Source organism: Ursus maritimus, unplaced genomic scaffold, assembly GCF_017311325.1.
Source record: "Ursus maritimus isolate PB19 unplaced genomic scaffold, ASM1731132v1 scaffold_36, whole genome shotgun sequence".
In the NCBI taxonomy this organism is placed as follows: Eukaryota; Metazoa; Chordata; class Mammalia; order Carnivora; family Ursidae; genus Ursus; species Ursus maritimus.
The window spans coordinates 23813836-23831847 of NW_024426230.1; the positions used below are offsets into that span (position 1 = coordinate 23813836).

At 49.5% G+C, this 18012-nt stretch overlaps 1 long non-coding RNA gene across 1 annotated transcript; it reads left to right on the forward strand.

The window, feature by feature from the left end:
- Positions 1-8832: 8832 nt before the first annotated feature.
- LOC103665430 lies at positions 8833-10637 on the forward strand. Its single transcript, XR_569279.2, has 2 exons — positions 8833-9471; positions 10228-10637. It is a non-coding gene; the product is annotated as an uncharacterized LOC103665430 (long non-coding RNA).
- The last annotated feature ends 7375 nt before the right edge of the window (positions 10638-18012 follow it).

Below are 18012 nucleotides of genomic sequence, written 5' to 3' on the forward strand. Positions count from 1 at the left end.
CTTAAGAGACAGGAAGTTGAAGAAAATGAAGAAGTTGGGGGCCAGAAGTCAGTTTCGGCCGACAGGAACAATGGGTGCAATTGTGTTTCTCGCGGAGCAGGCACTGCTCTCAAGGAGGATTAAACGAAAGTAGGCGCATGCTGTTACCATCACGAGAATCTCACCATGGGAACTTCCGGATGTGCTTTCCCGGAATCTTAGGGTACTGGGAAGACCATTCTGGTAGAAGGGAGATTCTGTAGGAAAAGTCAGAGAGGGGCTAGTTCTTGGGTGACCTCTCCAAGCGAGAAAAAATGCAAATATGCGCCTTCTTCAAAACCAAGGCAGGGGAATGATGCTGCTGGACTAACCTCCTCTTTCTTCTGTCTAGTATCGCTTTCTCTCTTCAACCTGATGTCTGTGTTCCATTTCTCACAACCTGCTACATTTACAGATCAAAAGACACGTTTCTAAAAACTCACTGACCCAACTCCCTCGCCTCTGCTGTTGACTCTCAGGTGTCTGTCTCTAGCCCTGACCCCGTTTCCCAAGTGCCTGCTGGAAACCACTGGCTCAATTTCCCCCCTCCCTTAAGCTCCATGTTTAAAAAGGACATCCTTCTCTCGAAATGGTTCCAACTCTCAACTATGGTAAGCTATTAATAAGGCATAAATTTTATTTATTAAAAAAAATTGGGTGGAGGGACGCCTAGGTGGCTCAGTCATTTAAGCATCTGCTTTTGGCTCAGGTCCCGATCCCAGGGTTCTGGGATCGAGTCCCACCTCAGGCCCTCTGCTCCGTGGGGAGCGAGTTCTCATCAGCTCTTTACTTCCAGCATGCTCTCTCTCCCATTTATTGGATCACACATCTTCCTATCGGTCAGACCAGGGTAGGCTAGGCTGTAATAACAAGTGACTTCAAAATCTCACACTGAACACAGTAAAGTCTGACTTCTTTACATTATATATTCCTCATGGGTCTGCTCTGGCTCTGCTCCAAGTTGTTGTCATTCTGGGGCCTAAGTGAATGGGCATTCTCTGTTTGAGACCATGTTGTTCTCAGTGCAAACGGAGGAGAGAGCATGGTGAACTGCCCTGCAATCATCAACACTTTTGCCTAGAAATGGCACAGATCCCTTTTACCTTTCATTGGCAAAAGCGTCCCATGCGCAAGTCTGATGTTATCCAGGTAGGGATGTGGAAGCCTTTCGCAGGGAAAGGAAACACGTGATTGACACGAGTCGGCCACAGGACTTGTTCCTGCATTTCAGCTTTCCCCTTCTCCCCATGACTCAAATGCCAGGTGTTGGAGCCCCAGCCATCTCACTGTCCTGCTTACTCTCTCTGGCTCAGTGTGATTCCTCTTTTCCATGACCTTTAGTTGACTTTATAATCAGTAGCCCCCATACTGGATTTGTTTCAGGTGCTTATCTGCCCATGGCCCCTTAGGTGGTCTTGTGATCCCCTCTCCTCGCTGTAGCTTCCTGGATCTTCAGGGATGGCAAGTGACCCAAGGATAGCCCAAATACAGGCTCACAGAAGCCTAGGGCCTGGACCAATCAAATATAGAAAGAACTACCAACAACTACCAAATACAGAAGGAATATACCACCGGAGGGGGGGCGGTTGTTAAGGCTGAAACAAGGTCTGGAGGTAGAGTCCAAGCAGGTGGAAACTCTGGTTGAGTAAGCTGAGTTTAGGAGAGAGCAGAAGCTGCAGAAACAGAGGAGGTGGCGTTAGAGACAGGAGCAGGAACACCGTGAGAGGGGACAGAGCCTTCCCTGAGAGTGGCTGGGGGGCTCACCAGTCCTCCTGCCTTCTCACTTCCAATGCCAAGCCCATGGGGCCTTAGATTAAATCCCTCTTTTCTTGAGACAATTGGAGGGGCCTCTGTTTTTATTAACAACAAATCCTAATTAAAACCACCTGGAGTTTAGAGAAACATCAATCGTCAACTTGTTTCACGTGAGTTTAGTTGGACCCGCCCATTTAGACCAGGCCCCAAAGCGAGGCGCACGTGCGTGTCCTCCAGGAGCCTGCCCTAATGCGGCACAGACTTCGTACACGTCCCATGGATGGCTCGCCATCCACGTCCACGTCCCCTGGCCTCATTGTCATCATCATCGTCTTCTTTGCAGCCAACTCTAGAAAATCAACCCAAAGCATTACTGCTGAACGAATGAGAAAGGAAAGACACATTTCCTTGCCCAGGAAACTGTCTCTATGCCACCTGAGCACAAATTTCTGGAACCTTCACAGTTGACATGCTGTGGACAGTGGGCACAGAGTGAACGTCTCAGAACTGTTGCAGCCCTGTCTCCAAGCCTCTCATTCAGCGCCATCCCCCAGGGGAAATTGCTGGGTCTCAGATTCTGCTTCTTGAAAATGGGGTTGACATCTGGTTATGGTGGGAGGAAAATAGTAAAAGCGGAGAACTATCAGCTGAACAAGAAACGACGCGGACGCTTACTAGCCACGGGTCCTCATTCTGCTTAACAAAATGCCCCGTGTGCTCAAATCAGCCTGATGAGAGGCGGAAAGTGAGAGATGGGGGGAGGCAGCTGCCACAGAGCCCTCAGATAATATTTGTCCCTCTTCCCCCGTCCTCTCTGCCTTCCAAGCTCCCAAATGGAAGGTGAAGTTGGGGGAACGGGGGCAGGAGAGGCCACATACAGCTTTTCCATGGGTGTGTTTGCACACACATGAGAACTGTTCAACACAGAAAGCCTTTCGTTAGGGTCTGACAAGACTCTGCCCCACGTTTCCCCCCAACTAGACATTGATTTTCTTTTTAAAATATTTTATTTATTTATTAGAGCGAGCACACAAGCAGGGACAGAGGGAGAGGGAGAAGCACGTTCCCCGCTGAGCAGGGAGCCTGATGCGGGCTCGATCCCAGAACCCTGGGATCATGACCTGAGCCGCAGGCAGATGCTTAACCGACTGGGCCACCCAGGTGCCCCTAGACATTGATTTTCTGCCAAGACAAGGAAAAACAAACAAACAAACAAATGGTAGAGAGAAAGGTGGACGATAAACAGATGATAGACTCACAGCCGGCCCTGTCCAGGTTTCATCAGCCCTTCCTCCTGGGAAGGGTCCTTGTTTCTCACGATTCCCAGCAGGTGAGCAGAAAAGGCCCTTCTTCTGAAGGATTTGGCCCCACGCAGTATGCCACTGGCTTTCTGCAGGGAGAGAGAGGACCCCCTGAGTTTCTCTGAGAGGAATGACCAAGAGAGACTCCAGCCGTGCTCAAGGTCTTCATATCCCGACGTGAGGCCGCAGGAAATCGTCTGAGACCAGTGGCTGTCCCCAAACTCCTCTGTTGGTTGGCACTGAAGGGACCTTGTATTCGTTTTCTTGGGCTGTCCTAACCAAGCACCACAGACCGGGTGGCTTAAACAACAGAAATTTATTGTCTCATGGTTCTGGAAGATACAAGTCAGATAAAGGGCTGTCGGCAGGGCTGGTTCTGGCTGAGGGCTGTGAGGGGTCATCTCTCCCTTGTCCCTCCTGTAGCTTCTGGAGCTTTGCTGGTGATCTGTGGCATCCGTGGCCTGTAGAAACATCACCCTGTCTCTGCCTTCACATTGACTTGCTGTTCTGTCTGTGTGCCTGTCTCCAAATTTCCCCTCTCTATAAGGATACAAAACATGTTGGATTAGGACTTACCTAATAACTTCTTTTTAACTTGATTCTCTCTGCAAAAACCCTATCTCCAAATAAGGCCACATTCTGAGAGAGTGAGTGGGACTTAGGACTTCAACGTGTGTGGGGGGGGAGGGGGTGTTGGGTTCACCGTTTAACTCACACCCGGTCTCACCTCATCGGGCCCAGCCTGCGAGGTCTGCACTCACCCCACCAGCCTGAGTTTTACAATCAGACACAATGACCTTCCCCCTGTGAATCTTGACCTCTTGGACTCAGCCAGAGGCTGGGGAACCGGCCTGATTAAAGCCCGCCCTGCTTGAAAAGCGCAGGGCAGGGAAGTCCCACTGAAGCGCTCTAATAATTTTTGTGGTTTTTCCAAATTGGTGCACGTGCTCAGCTTTGCCTGCTTCTCCTAACTCTTTAAACCTCTTTGGGAAGGATGGGAGGGAGCCTGGAAGGCTGGCTGCCTCCCCGGATTTTGTGTGGCTCTCTGCAGCAGGACTCCTGTCAGGCAGGCACGAAGGGAAGGTGGCTGGAGCTCAAGAAAGCACCTTTGGGCTGTGAGCTTGTCATTCATGGAGGTGGAAACACCGAGGTCAGGCCTAGCTCCGGTGTGGGAGTTAGGAAAGAGAGGGGGTACAGGCGTGAGGGGAGGACAAGGGGACCGGGGAGGGGATGAAGGGGGCCAGGAAAAGAGATTTGTTATTATTACAGGCTTTTCTAGAAACTAAGTAATTTTGCGGGTTGTGCAGATAAATGTTCTCTTCATTAGGCTGAAAGGAAGTTGTGTGTAGCAGCTGGGATTATATTTGGCTTTGTGTAATAGAAAATCTGAAAATAATAGAGGCTTTATAAAGATTGACCTTTATTTCTCCCTTACAGCGAAGAAGCCTGGAGATAGGCAATCCAGGGCTGGTATGGCTGTCTTATGGTCTTCAGGGAACAAGGCTCCACTTAATATACAGTTCCCCCAATCTTAGCATGTCTCCTCATGGTCCCTGATGGCTGCTCAGCTGCCAGCCATCACATCCAGATACCAGGGAGCAGAAAAGAGCCTTCTCAGAGACCCCATCCGTTACTTCAGCCTACATCTCATTGGCCAGGTGGCCATGTAATCTTTTGTGTGGGTAGCTATGTACCTAGCAAAAGCTGGGGATTGGTTATTAGGAAAGGAAGAAAGAATGTTGAGGGGCAAACAGTGGTCTCCACCACCACCCTATATATGAGGGGTATACAGTTACTATCTGAATTCCCAAATTCATCCTCGAAAAAAGAATGTTTCTGAAGCATAAATTCTTTGTCCTGGAGGATCTCGTATCCCACTGGATGTGAACCCAGCCTCAGGCCTCAGCTTCAGCCTCCATTCCCCCGGGGAAACTTCTGCGTCCCTGAGCCTGAAGCAGCCTCCCGTGTCTTACACTCTCGTTGCACCTCGTGCTTCTCCCTCAAAGCTCGTGGCACCCACGTCATTATCGAACTACCTCAAGTTATTCGTGTAAGGACTGCTTTCCTTGCAAACTGGACAGAAAGCCTCGGGAGGGTGGGGACTCTGCCTCGCTCACCGTTATCTCCATAGTTGATGCAAGAGAGGAAACCCTGGCCTTTACCCTTTTAGGTTCTTTCACTGGACCTAAGAAGTAAGCTGACATAATGGACAGAATAACAGGAGAAAAGCACACACATTTTATTTCATATTTTTACATGTATGCATGAGTTTTTAGAAGGAAAATGAGGGCCTGGAAAGCTGTTAGGCCCAAACTCACTGTGGGGAGAAGATAAAGGGGCTGGGGCTAGGGCAGTAAATTGTGGGCCAGTGACTAGGAAATGTGTGGGGGAAACCAGTAAAAGAGAAGTGTTATCTTCAGAGGTTTGTTTGTACAGGACCTTTTCGGCTTCTTCCAGCCTCTGTGAGAGACAGGTGGAGGGCACCTTTCCAGGGGAGATTATGATCTGCTTTTAGGTAAAAAAGAGAACCCTTCCTGGATCTGCTGTTTCTCAAGGGACTTCAGCTCAAAATAATCACTCAAAGTGGCATATTTGGAGGTGGCATGTTCTGAACCCCTTCATAACCTTCAGTAAAAACTCATTAGCTGACGGACTTCGAGTAATCAGAATACTAGAGAAGCCCCAGATTCAAGGCCATTTCCAGGAAGCCTTTTCTTTAACCCACTGGCCTGGCTGAGACAGGGCCGACCTGGATTCTCCGGTGCTGTACCCCCACCAGGATCTGGGCGGCCCGAGTGCCCGCACTGGTGTCTGGGAGGGATGTGGGTTGGGGGTGTCCGACCAGCCTCCTTGAGGACGACTCCCGTGATAAACCCCATTTAACAAAACCAGCTCCAGCCAGAAGCACACCCAGGAAGGCAGGGGAACAGAGAGCAGCGTAGGTGAGTTTCAGATCAGAAAACGCAACCGGCCACCCCCTGTTTGGGGAAGAAAAGTAGGTCACCGTCCTACGCTCAGTCCAATGGCACCTCCAGGCCCTAAAGGGGAAGGAAGGGCTGTGTGATCTCTGGCGTCACAGGCTGCGGGCAAATTTGGTCACGCTCAGCTTTTGAGAAGGACCTGCCCCACCTCCTGGTCATTCTCAAGACTCCCTAAAAAGGCAGAAAAGATCAGTCCAGGCTTTTAGGTCTTGGATACAGAGTCTTCCTGAAGCCAGCTTTTAAAGAAAGAGTTCATTTCAGCACCACCCAAACCAAAAGGCAGAACCCAGAATCCAGAATGGCTCTCAAACCCTCCATTTTAAACTTGTCCAATTAAAGAAGGAGCATTCTGTGTTCTGGCTTCGGACCACGGGGCTTTAAAGGAGAAAGCACGTCCGTGGGAGCCCTGGGAGAGAGCCCTGATGAGAAGCTCTGCGGACAGGGCTCCCTCCAATTCCCTAGCCCGCGGAGACAGGACACGAAGATTGAGAAACGAAGACTCATCTCCAGTTTGGCCAATAACGCATCATCACCCCCTGCATCCCATCCTTCCACATGCAGCCCTGCGACGTTAGTCATAGCAATCCGGTCCTACTGCAACTGCTTCTCCTGACTGAGAAGCTGGAAGTCATATCCACCCCTGGTGTGATTCGGGGATTTTCTGGGGCAGGACTGATGATGGGGTGCGGGAGTCGTCCCCTTGCGGTTTGCAAGAGCCAATTATTAAATGATCAAAAATGTTGTGAGCCTGTGGTTAAACCATTGGTGGCTGAAATCTGCAGACACTGGCAAATACTACAGATGAGGATTTTCTTTTCCTTTTCTCAGCTGCTCTGGCAGCACGCGCTGCATTGGTCACGAGGCGGGGGCACCCTCAGGGGGCTGGAGGGGGTGACAGGGGAGGACCATGGGTGAGCAGTGCTGAGACTGTTCACATCTTTGTGACGTGATCCCTCTCCACTCGTCATGCATTTCCTTGGGGTCAGTGTTTTCTCCATGGAAACTCCAAGGGTCTCTACATCTGCTTCACTGGGGAGCAGGGGGAAGTTTACGTTCCCTCACCTCTCTGCTGAAAGGCTCCAAGAGCACAGCTTCCAAGAGCAGCAGGCCCATTTTCTTGCAGAAAGAGGAGAGAAGAAAGAGTTGGGGAGGTGCCTTTTGTGGCGACAAGTCAACAGAAAAGCAGATATGGGCAGCCTGATGGTCAAAGGTGGGCTTCCTTCACATCCTCTGATAAAATCGATGAGACCAGTGTGCCCACGGAGGCCCCAGGTGGCATGCCTTGTGTAAGTGGACACTTCTGCTTCAGATGTTATTTTCAGAAGTCACGAAAGGTTGAAAAGGAAACAAATTATGTTCATGAAAAGGATAATAAATGAGAACAGGATTGCTATAGGGAAAAGTTCCTAAACTTTACTGTGCTGGCCAGCCTGGGGAAGGGGGTGGTTGCAGGAGCCGATTTCTAGGATTTTCTCTGAGAAATTTAGACTCTGGAGGTCTAGAGAAGAGACCAAGTATCAGCCACACCCCCTTTTTAAAATATTTGTTTATTTATTTGAGAGAGCGAGCACTTGAGAGCGAGCATGCATAAGCCGGGGGAGGGGAGAGGGAGAGAATCTTAAGCAGGCTCCTCGCTCAGCCCTCGCAGGGCTCAATCCCAGGACCCTGAGATCAAGACCTGAGCTGAAATCAAGAGCTTAACTGACTGAGCCACCCAGGCGTCCCCCAAAATCAGCCTTTTAAGACCTCCACTCCCATCCATTGTTCTGCTGCTGGTGGCCTGAGGACTGCACTCAGAGAAACTGGACGAGAGAGGGTCCTCAGGGGCCATATGTCAATGGTGGACTGATCCGTGGGTGGGACCCTCCTCAGGTCTCAGGCCCTGCTCTGCCTCAGGTCTTCAGGATTCATCCACTGACCCAGCACAGTGCTGGGAATTGTGGGAACAGCATAAAACACAAAAGAGCCTTCTCTTCCAGCCACTGTGCGCGGGGAATGGAATGGAGCCTGGGAAAAGTAGTTCTGAGGCTCTGAGAGGAACATCTGGGTTTCTGTGGTGAAACCAGAGACCTCTAAGACAGGTAGGAACCTCTAAGAGGAGGTTAGTCATCCTGATTTCACGGGGGAAGGATTTTCCCAGTGGAACACTGAGTACTAAGGACAAAGCACTGGATGATTTGGTCAAGTCAGTGTGCCAGGCCTCAGCCTCCAAGCCCCACCACGAGCTGCTCTCCAGCCCTGGGAGAGGCAGACAGAGGCGTGTGGGAAAGTTCTGGCTGGTGCCCTTCATCTGTAGGGAGGTCAGCCCTCCAAACTTCTCTCCCCGCCTTGGCTACCCCACCTGCAGCCACAATGCCCCAGGGCCCCGTGCAGGACAGCCTCCCCGTCCGGCCCCCTTCCCGCAGATATCTAGGGATGGCAGTGAATTTTTGTATCTCGGCGTAAGTGCAAGGGGGCCCTTCCCCCATGGGCTCAGGGAACCTTCTGGGAACTATTAAAAGCTGCCAGAAGCTGGTTTTTCTTGTTGGAAGCACCTCTTGAGAGTTTACATTTATAAAGCCCAGCAAAACTCATTCCAAGAACCCAAATTCACTTGCCAAAATGAGGTGAAAGGGAGCCATGGCGTCCCACAGATGGGCTCACTCTGCAGAGAAGCAGTGGTCCCCCCTCTGCCACCCCGCGGAAGACATCCCACCCCCCGTTCAGATGGCCCAGCCCTGCTGGAGGACGTCACCAGACCGAAAAAGAGAAAAGATGCCAGTCTTCACCCTGCCTACTGCACGGCACATCATCCGAGGGGAGCCCTCCTGCAGCCCTTCCTTAACTGCGTTCTTTATACTTGTTTGTAAGCCACTTCCTGTTTCCATTTCTAGATCGTGAACCAAGCTTACAGATTCACTCAGCCAGGGTCCCAGCTAGTATCGTCCCTCAGAGACCATGGCTGTCTCTCAGGAGGAACAGAGGATACAACTTGGAAGGACAAGATATCGGTTCAGTCTTAGGAAAACATAGGAACTTTCCGAGGCTTTTTGGAATGTTTCCTGCCTAGGACCAGAAGGTGGGCATGCCTGGAAAATCTGTGGCTTGTTTGGTTTGCGTTTCTCTGCTGTGCTGATGCCCAGCTCCTTGGAGGGACTGAACAAGGGCACTTTGGGAAGACTTTTTGCAAAGACCTCCCTGGAAACCTTACTTTGCCAAGGGGCCAGGCCTGCCAGACAATCATCAGGCAACAGCTGGTAGTCCCTGAGGAAGACATGAACAAGAAGCCGTTTGAAAACATTATCTTCTAGAAACTAAATTTCAAAACAAGGAAGAAACCACAGCTCATACGTGAGCGGATGTTCAGTAACCTGGGTTCACACGAAGACTGCCAAGAATGGGTTTTGCACAACTCTACCGCCTTCCCTTTATGGTTGGTAAGCAGCTTACTCATCCTGGTTTCATCGGGAAGGATTATTTTGATGGAACATTGAGTGCCAAGGACAAGGTACTAGATGGTTTGGTCAAGGTCAATGTGCCAAGTCAGTATGGGCTGCTATTTTGGCTTCTCAAGTCCATTCTCTGAAATTTTTTTCTGTGAAAATGGATCGTAAGCTGGAACCCACCTGAGATGGCCCAGAAAATGCTGAGCTCCAATCTTTTCCCCATGCCTCTGAATGAGTCCTGCATTCAGGGATGTGTGGGGCCAGGGGCTTGAGGCAGAGTTCCTGGAAAGTTCGCCCATGTTGCAGACTCCTGCACATTACATCTTCCTCCCCAGCAGGGAAGGAAAGGGGAGAGGGAAGAACAGGCCCAGAAAGGCCCAGAAACTCACGCCGGCCTAGGAGATAGGAATAAGGGCTGCCCCTGAAAGCAGTCAGGAGTACAGAGCCCTGGCTTTCCAGAGAGTACGGTCCTGAGCTCGGGGAGACATCTCCCAAGAGGGAAACAGATATTCTGAGTCTAGTCGTGCAGAGAAGCGACAATGCCACATGCTGATGTACAGAAACCAGAGCACGAGAAATATCTTCCGTTTAATTACTGAGGGTGTAGGGAAATAGGAATTCTCATACTCCGCTGGTGGGAATACAAACTGGAAAAATGTGGTTGGTTGGCAACTTAGTAATGCACGTTTGAGGCAGAGACAATGCTTTGCATTCACCAAACTCTGTGTCTGCTTCCTGGACACACAGGAGAACTGCATTTCCCACCCACGGTCTCAGTGAGGAGCAGTCATGTGACCGAGTTCCGGACAATTGGAAACTGGGCAGAAGTGATATGAGTCGATTTCAAGCCTGGCCCTAAAACCACCCGTGTAATTCTCCATTCTCTCTTTCCCTCCCTCCTCTCTCTCTCCCTTCCTTCTCCCCCTCCCTCTCTTCACCCTACCCCTCCCTCCCCTCTCAGTTTCTCCTTTCCTCTTGCCTGTCAGCTGCAATCAGAGGATCCACTGAAGAACCCCAAGTCTCTGGCCAATGGAAAGCCGTCATACGAACAAATGCTAGTTCCAGCTGACCGGGTGGGTAGAGCTCCTTCCACTGGGCAACTAGATGACCTACATTGAACTGTAATATAAGAGAGAAATAAATCTTTACTGTGTTAAGCCAGTGAGCTTTGGGGGTGTCTGTTACGACATTTAGCCTATCCTGACTAGATGTAATGTCAAAACCCTTAAAAATGTCCAAAAGCTTTGACCTAGCAATTACAGGCTTTGGAACGTATCCAAAGGAAATAATTAGGGGCGCCTGGATGGCTCAGTCGATTAAGCATCTGTCTTCGGCTCAGGTCATGATCCCGGGGTCCTGGGATCCAGCCCCGGTCCTGGTCCCTTCGGGCCCCCTGTCCCTTCTCCCTCTGCCCCTCCCCCCACTCTTTCTCACCCCCCCAAATAAATAAATAATTATTTCCTTTGCTTTTTTAAAGATTTTAAGAATAGTCACTACAGTATTGATTATAGTAGCAAAAAAAAGTTGTAAACAACATTCACTTCCAATAATGAGATTCATTAAATAATAATACAACTCTGCAAGGAAACGTTAAACACTTAATATCATTGAAATGTATTCATTGACATGGAAAACTTTCATGATATGTACATAAGAAAGAGCAAGCAACAAGAACAGGGCAGGCAGGCACTATAACCATTTACACACGCATATATGCATAGAAAAAGGTCCGGAAATAGACCACAATAACAGTGATTATTTTTGAAATAAGATCACACAGATGGCTTTTTAAAAAAATATTGCCTCTTTTTTGCAGTTTTATGCTCTTTCTACAATGAACATATATTTCTTGAGTTAAAAAAATATTTTTTTTAAGTCGTCTGCTGGAAATGGATAGGTCTCCTTCAAACTTGAAGGCTGGCCTTGCTCTGAGTAGAATCCAGGTTCCCTGGATGCCCGACTGGTCGGGACTGAAGCCCCATCATTCATGAGGTTAAACATCCATTTCATCTCCGTCAGTGGGAGCAGCTCTCAGGCCCTTTGCACAGCACTAGGCTCCACCCAACTGAGAAAATGCCCAGGCTTTAAGGAAGGAAACACCAAGGTTTTCCCAAATTTCCTCAGAGAGGTGATGAGCCTCTGAACTCTCTTCTTTTTGGGTCCTAGTTGGGATGATTTGGGAAAACTGCGGCCACAGATCTCCCTCCCCCGAGACAAGCTGAGGGAGGCAGATTGTGCCCATGCTGTGGGGAGCAGAGCAGGAAATGACACTCTAACTATAGGTCTTTAGTCAGAACCCGGCAGCCTCACCACAAAATAAATTCAAGAGCCCTGAAGCCTTGGGGCCCTGACCTACAAGATCAAAGGGTCTCCTGCAATCTCTCCAAGTGAACTTTGAACAAACAGCAATGTGGCAGGTTTTTGTTTTGACCTTCCAACCACGGGCTCATGCCAGAATTAAGTTGTAACTCCAACTTTTTTTCTTCTGCCAAATTATTCCCTGCCCTTGTCAGCAGACCCTCGCACGGAGAGAATAAGCCACTGAGGTTTCCTGTTGAGGAAGGTTCTCTGTGTTCTGGGAGGGGATCATACGTTAACACAACCCATGCCTAAGTTTTGTGTGTAGTAAGACCAAGCTATTTTAGTTGAACTGAGTGGCTCTTTGGCAAACCACATATCCCCAGAACGCAGACATGTGAGGAAGGGAAGACTTATCTCTGACATGAGATCTTGGTGGTCTGCATCGGGAGAGGGGCTTCCCCCGGAGCAAAAGAAGAGCAAAGCCTGAGGACCTGAGAAGTCCTACAAGAAAACCTTAGCTATTCTTTTCCATCCCTCTTCATGCACAGATTCTTCCTGCCCTTCAAGGCCCAGCGGAAGAGAGACTCACAAAGGCGTCTGTGGGCAAGTTGGCCCACACCAAGGCCTTCTCTCTCTCACCTCCCTTTCTGGTGAAAAGGCTGTGTTGAGCATTACAGCCCCGGTGCTTTGGGCCCTGAGAGAACGTCCTCTGGCCCGGGCAGTCCGATTCACATCAGTGAGTTGGGATTGCTCAGGATTCCCACTTCAAAGGTCTCAGCCCCTTGAAGGCTCCTTTCCCCAGGTGTTGGGAACCCAACAGACAGAAGTAGCTGAGCACAGAGGCGCATTGGAGCTGGAGTGCTGTGTGATCTTGAGCAAGTCACTAGCTCTCTCTGAATTTGTTTCCTCTGTGCCTGATCTTTTCTTTGTAAAACACGTTAAGAGTTGTGAAAATTAGAGAATTCATGTGATGTACTTCACACTCAAAAAAACATAGTGTTTCTGTCTTTAAAAGTGGCCCCCAAATTCTTGGACACACCTCCTGACCAGAGGTCGTGCCCTAAGTCACCTCTCCTTGAATCTGGGCTCTGAAACTGCCTGACCAATAGAATACCGGTAAGGGGGCCACACCAGTTTCGGGCCCCAAGCCTTCAGAACCTGGCAACCTCCCTGTCCCGCCTCCCTCTTGAAGCCCAGATACCATACTGTGAGGAGTGTGCCGTGTTCTTGCAGGAAGGCCCAGCTGAGGGATAAGCCGACAGCCAGCACGAAAGTAAAGAAGCTTTTCAGGCGACTCCAGCTGCAGCCACCATCTGACTGTAAGCATGGGAATCAGAGGGCAGGAGCCCTGAGCAAGAACCACCTTGCTAATCCCAGTCACCCCCCAGATGCACGAGCCATGAGAACAAAATGGTTGTGGTTGCTTCGAGTCGCGAAGTTTTCCAGTGAGTTGATACTCAGCGTGGGTCTCAGAAGCCTTTCCCTATTGCTTTAAGGACGACTCACATGGGTCCCAGCGATCCTGGCCCTCACTGGCTGTCCTCCTCGGCAGCTGGATGCCCTCCCTGCCGACGTGCTTGCAGGTGTCTGAAGCCAACTGTGGACCAACTCAAGTGCTCTCCCCAGAGGAAGTGTCTTAGCCCCCATATAAATCAGTGCGTTTCGATAATTGTTCAGGAGACAGTGTCTTGCCCACCTCTGTGACAAAACACTCTCTTAAAATCGTGTGCTGCTTGTTCTGGTCACAATATTTTCCATGGATGTTAGGTCTCATTTTTCCAAAAAGAACGTAAGCTCCTTAAGGGCAGGGACCCTGTTTACATTTTATTTTTTGAGCAAATTGTAATTTTTGAGAAAACAGTGATCACAGCTAATTGGAACCAGTTGAGTCTGTGAAAAGCCTAAGGCCATGATGATATTCAAAAGGGACAGACGGTCAAAAGTGTGCTGGGGAAAGGCCACACGGCCAATAGGAGTCTATAGGCGCCTAAACTCGATAAAAGAAAAAACATGTATGGGGATAAATCATTCTTTTGTTAAAACTGGGTCAAGATGTTTCATATAAATGAAAAGTCTGGGGGTTGGAGGGTTTCAGCTGTTCCAGTTGTTTTAATGTTGTCTCCTTATTGGGTCATTCAAGTAGTTACTGTAGTCTGAGGTGTAAGAACTATTTAACCTGCTCAGGTGATAACTGCAAAAATCTCGACACTTAGGTCTGGGGCTGGATTGCATGAATATTCAGGCCTGAAGGATATTCCGTGGCAGGGTTGGGGGCTTGGGGGCGATGGTTCATGCCCTCTACACAATGGCTCGTCCACAAGCCACTGTCTGGGAGGATGTGACATGATGTCTCCTGCTCCGTGGAACCATCTCCATACCTTCCCTACTAACTGCCAACCAAGAGGCCTAATGTGCTCTGTCCCTATTCCCTTCCATTGGTCAATCACACGCTTCCCCCACTGGGACACCACCACACTGGACCCACCTCCAGGCTGGGTGGTGGCACTTCCTCTGTGCCCCAGGGGCTTTCACTGCTTACTGGTATCCCAGTCATTACTCTGCTGGGCTGTGTCCGTGCGTATCCTCTCTTCGCAACAGACTACGAGCTACTCGAGGGTGTTGACAGTCATGTGTTGTTCTGTTCCTGTTCCCTGGAAGTAGCAGGACCATCGCCCCACACTTAATAAAGTTTTGTGTTTTTTTTAAAAGATTTGTTTATTTGAGGTGGGGTGGGGGAGAGAGGGGCAGAGGGAGAAGGAAAGAAGAGAAAATCCCAAGCAGACTCCCCGCTGAGCAGGGAGCCCAACGTGGGGCTCGATCCCACAACCCTGAGATCATGACCTGAGCCAAAATCAAGAGACGCTTAACCGACTGAGCGACCCAGGTGCCCCTTATAAAGTTCTAAATAAATAAGTGAATGAATGAGGTTTCCATTCTTTCCTTAAAGTTTCAACCAGCACAGACTACTTGTTTTTTTCCAGACGCGCCCTATGTTTCCTAGTCTCTGAGAGGCTGCGTTCACTGTGCTTCAGGAAGCTTCCCAGCACACACAACAGAGTAGAAGCAAGATCAGCTGCAACGCTCGTCAGATCCAGTGAAAAAGGAAAATGCCTTGTCACAGTCTCTGTGGAGACCCTACTTCAAAAACCATTAAGAATTTCAAACAGGTGACTGCAGAGCATGAAAGTAAGCACAGGGTCCTTCTAAGTACCAGGTCCCCCGTGGCCACTGACCTTGCAGATCCAGAAGTGTGAGGAAACCACCTTTCCCTTTCCATGTGGCTTGGGTGGGACTGATGCCACCGCTGCTACCCCAGGGGCAGGTGATCCTGGTCTGGCCAACGAGAGCATCACGTCACCCTGGTCACAACTGGCTTAGGGATGGGCATGCGACTCAAGTACAACCAATGAGAACCATACCTCTGCATTTTGCTGCAGAGAAAAGGTACCATTTGCTGGTGCTACTAAGTTGGCAGGAAGTCAGCCTAGAGCCCCTGGGAGTCACTCACCGGGGACATTCTGCCTGAGGGGAAGCTGCTGCTGAAAATCAGAGCTGAGAAGATGGAGCAGGTAGGGGAGACAGTCTTGCCAGCATCATGTAAGTTGCTGGTTGAGCCCACTCTCTGGACTTTCCATTTTTAAAAAATCTGTACAAACCAATACATTTCCTTGGCTTAAGCTACCTGGCCTTGCATTTCAGTCACTTATAATCAAAACAGACCTAAAGGGCTGGAGCTTAATAAATACCTTTCAGTTTGAATAGACCAGCAGGGCTTGAAGGAATCCATTGTTTCCTCCTATCACTTGTCCTTTGCTTGGTTCCGTTTGACTTGAGAATCAGGACAAGAAACAGAATAGTCCAGAGAGACTAACTGTGTAATTGAAATGAGAATGTAATAGTATGTTAAGGACTTACCACTTACTCGTGCTCATTGTTTTGTATGTAGAGGGAGGCAGGGACGAGGAGCATGGGTCTGAAGACTTTTTTTGCTTTGAAAGTTTTTACATTAACATGTTTTACTTTTATAACATGAAAGAATGTAGTTTATTATATGAAGGATTTGAAAAGGGGCGCCTGGGTGGCTCAGTCGGTTGAGCATCTGCCTTCGGCTCAGGTCATGATCTTGGGGTCCTGGGATCAAGCCCCACATCGGGCTCCTTGCTCAGCGGGGAGTCTGCTTCTCCCTCTGCCCCTCTCCCTCTCCCTCTGTCTCACTCCCTGGCTTGTGCTGTCTCTCGCTCACTCTCTCTCTCAAATAAATAAATAAAATCTTCAAAAAAAATAAAGGATTTGAAAAGATGTAATTCAAGCCAGCTTACCTTTCCGCAGCCTGGTAGGGCACCAGTCCCGTACAGTTCACGCTGACTGCCCTGCCAACCTTTCTTCTAAAGCCAAGTGTGGAGCACACGAGTCCAGGCAAGTCCTGCTCTCCCTCAGCCCAGGACTCAAGCCGCCTCTTCCCCGCCTCTTCCTCCCCTCTCTGCTCAGAACAGCTGTGCCCATCCAGCAGGCCTGCTGGATCTCTACCACCTTGGGCCTAACCATGCCCCACCCGCATCCTTTCACATTTCTTTTCTCTTTTCTTTTCTTTTCTTTTCTTTTCTTTTCTTTTCTTTCTTTCTTTCTAAAAAGATTTTATTTATTTGACAGAGCGAGAGAGCACAAGCAGGGGGAACAGGGGGAACAGTAGAGGCAGAGAGAGAAGCAGTCACCCCGCTGAGCAGGAAACCCAATGAGGGGCTCAATCCCAGGACCCTGAGATCACGACCTGAGCCAAAGGCAGACGCCCAACCATCTGAGCCACCCAGGCGCCCCTCCTTTCACATTTCTTTTGGAGTCCTGAGCAAAGGTCTCAGATTGCTGACCCTCCCTCCAACTGCAAACTTGATCTATCCTTTGGATATGTTGGCAGGAAAATGAAATTTTTGTACCTCCAGGCTGGCCAAAATCTGAAGGCCAGTCGCCTTCCCTCACGATCTCATCCAAGTCAGCCTGCGCTTCTGCCCGCAGTGAGAGCCTCCTCGGTGCTCAGCTGGATTCGGAGAGGGCCCAGCATTGTTCTCTGATGCCCCTAAACTCGTCTCCCCCGACCGCAGCCTTCCGGACAACTCCTTTTCCTTCCTTTGGGTCACCCTCCCTCCTCTGTTCCACTGCAAACCGTCTCTCCATCCTACCCCTGCAGAATCCTCACTGAATCCTTTTCGCCTTGGTTGAAGCTAGGTTTTTCCGAGGATGTCACCTTCCCCCGTGGGGCCCTCATAATTCTCAGGTGGAAACTTCCAGTGCCTTTGCCCACTGCTGGTCCTGTCATCATCCTGGAAAAGCTGAATTTTCTTATGGGTGTCTCAGCCAATATCCTACCTCAAGTCTGCTTACTTCCTCCATTTCAGCGATGTTTGTCCTCTACTTCAGCCGTGTCCATATCCCACATGTCCTCAAAACTCAGACCTGAAATGTTAAACTCCAACATCCCTAAGCTTATTAAAACAAACAAACAAAAAGCCTCCAGTATCCCACGTTCTAACTTCCATTCCTTGGTTACCTGCATTCACAATGTCAAACATCTCACCGTCATTGCTTTATTCGGACTTCTGGTCAGTGGTCAACTGCATTACACCCAAATTCTCACATCCAACATGTATCTATAGGGTCTATGGGTGCTGCCAGCAAAGCTCGAGAAACATCCTCCTCGTGGGAGAATGTTTCAGTTACCCCATGCTGCATACAAACATCCAAGACTTAGTGACTTCAAACAATAAGATTTATTATTATCGCCAGCTGTGCGAGGACCCAGGCAGGAGAAAGAGCCAGCACAAAAGAAGGACCATGGGTTAGCAGTGTAGACAAGGACAGAGAGTGCAAGGGCAAACAAGGTCAGATAAGTGGGAACAGCCAGATCAAGAAGCCTGGATGGAGCTTGGCTTGTATTCTCAGAGCAGTCGGTGGAAAGCCGTTGAAGGGTTTTAGCAGAGAAGAGACATAATTCAAGCTACATTATTAAAAGGTCACTGTGGCTGCCCTGTGGGGAACAGGTTGTGAAGTACAAACAGGAACAGCAAGACCAGTGAGGGGCTCCTGCGGGAGCCCAGGGCCGGGGAGTTGGTGGCTTGTGTGGCAGTTGGCTGTGGGGAGAAGAATGATGTCATGGTGTGATACTTTGTATGGGATTCCCAGTCACAGAAGACAGAGAATAAGCTAAGTTAGAGTAAGACAAGATGGAGTCACAGTGGC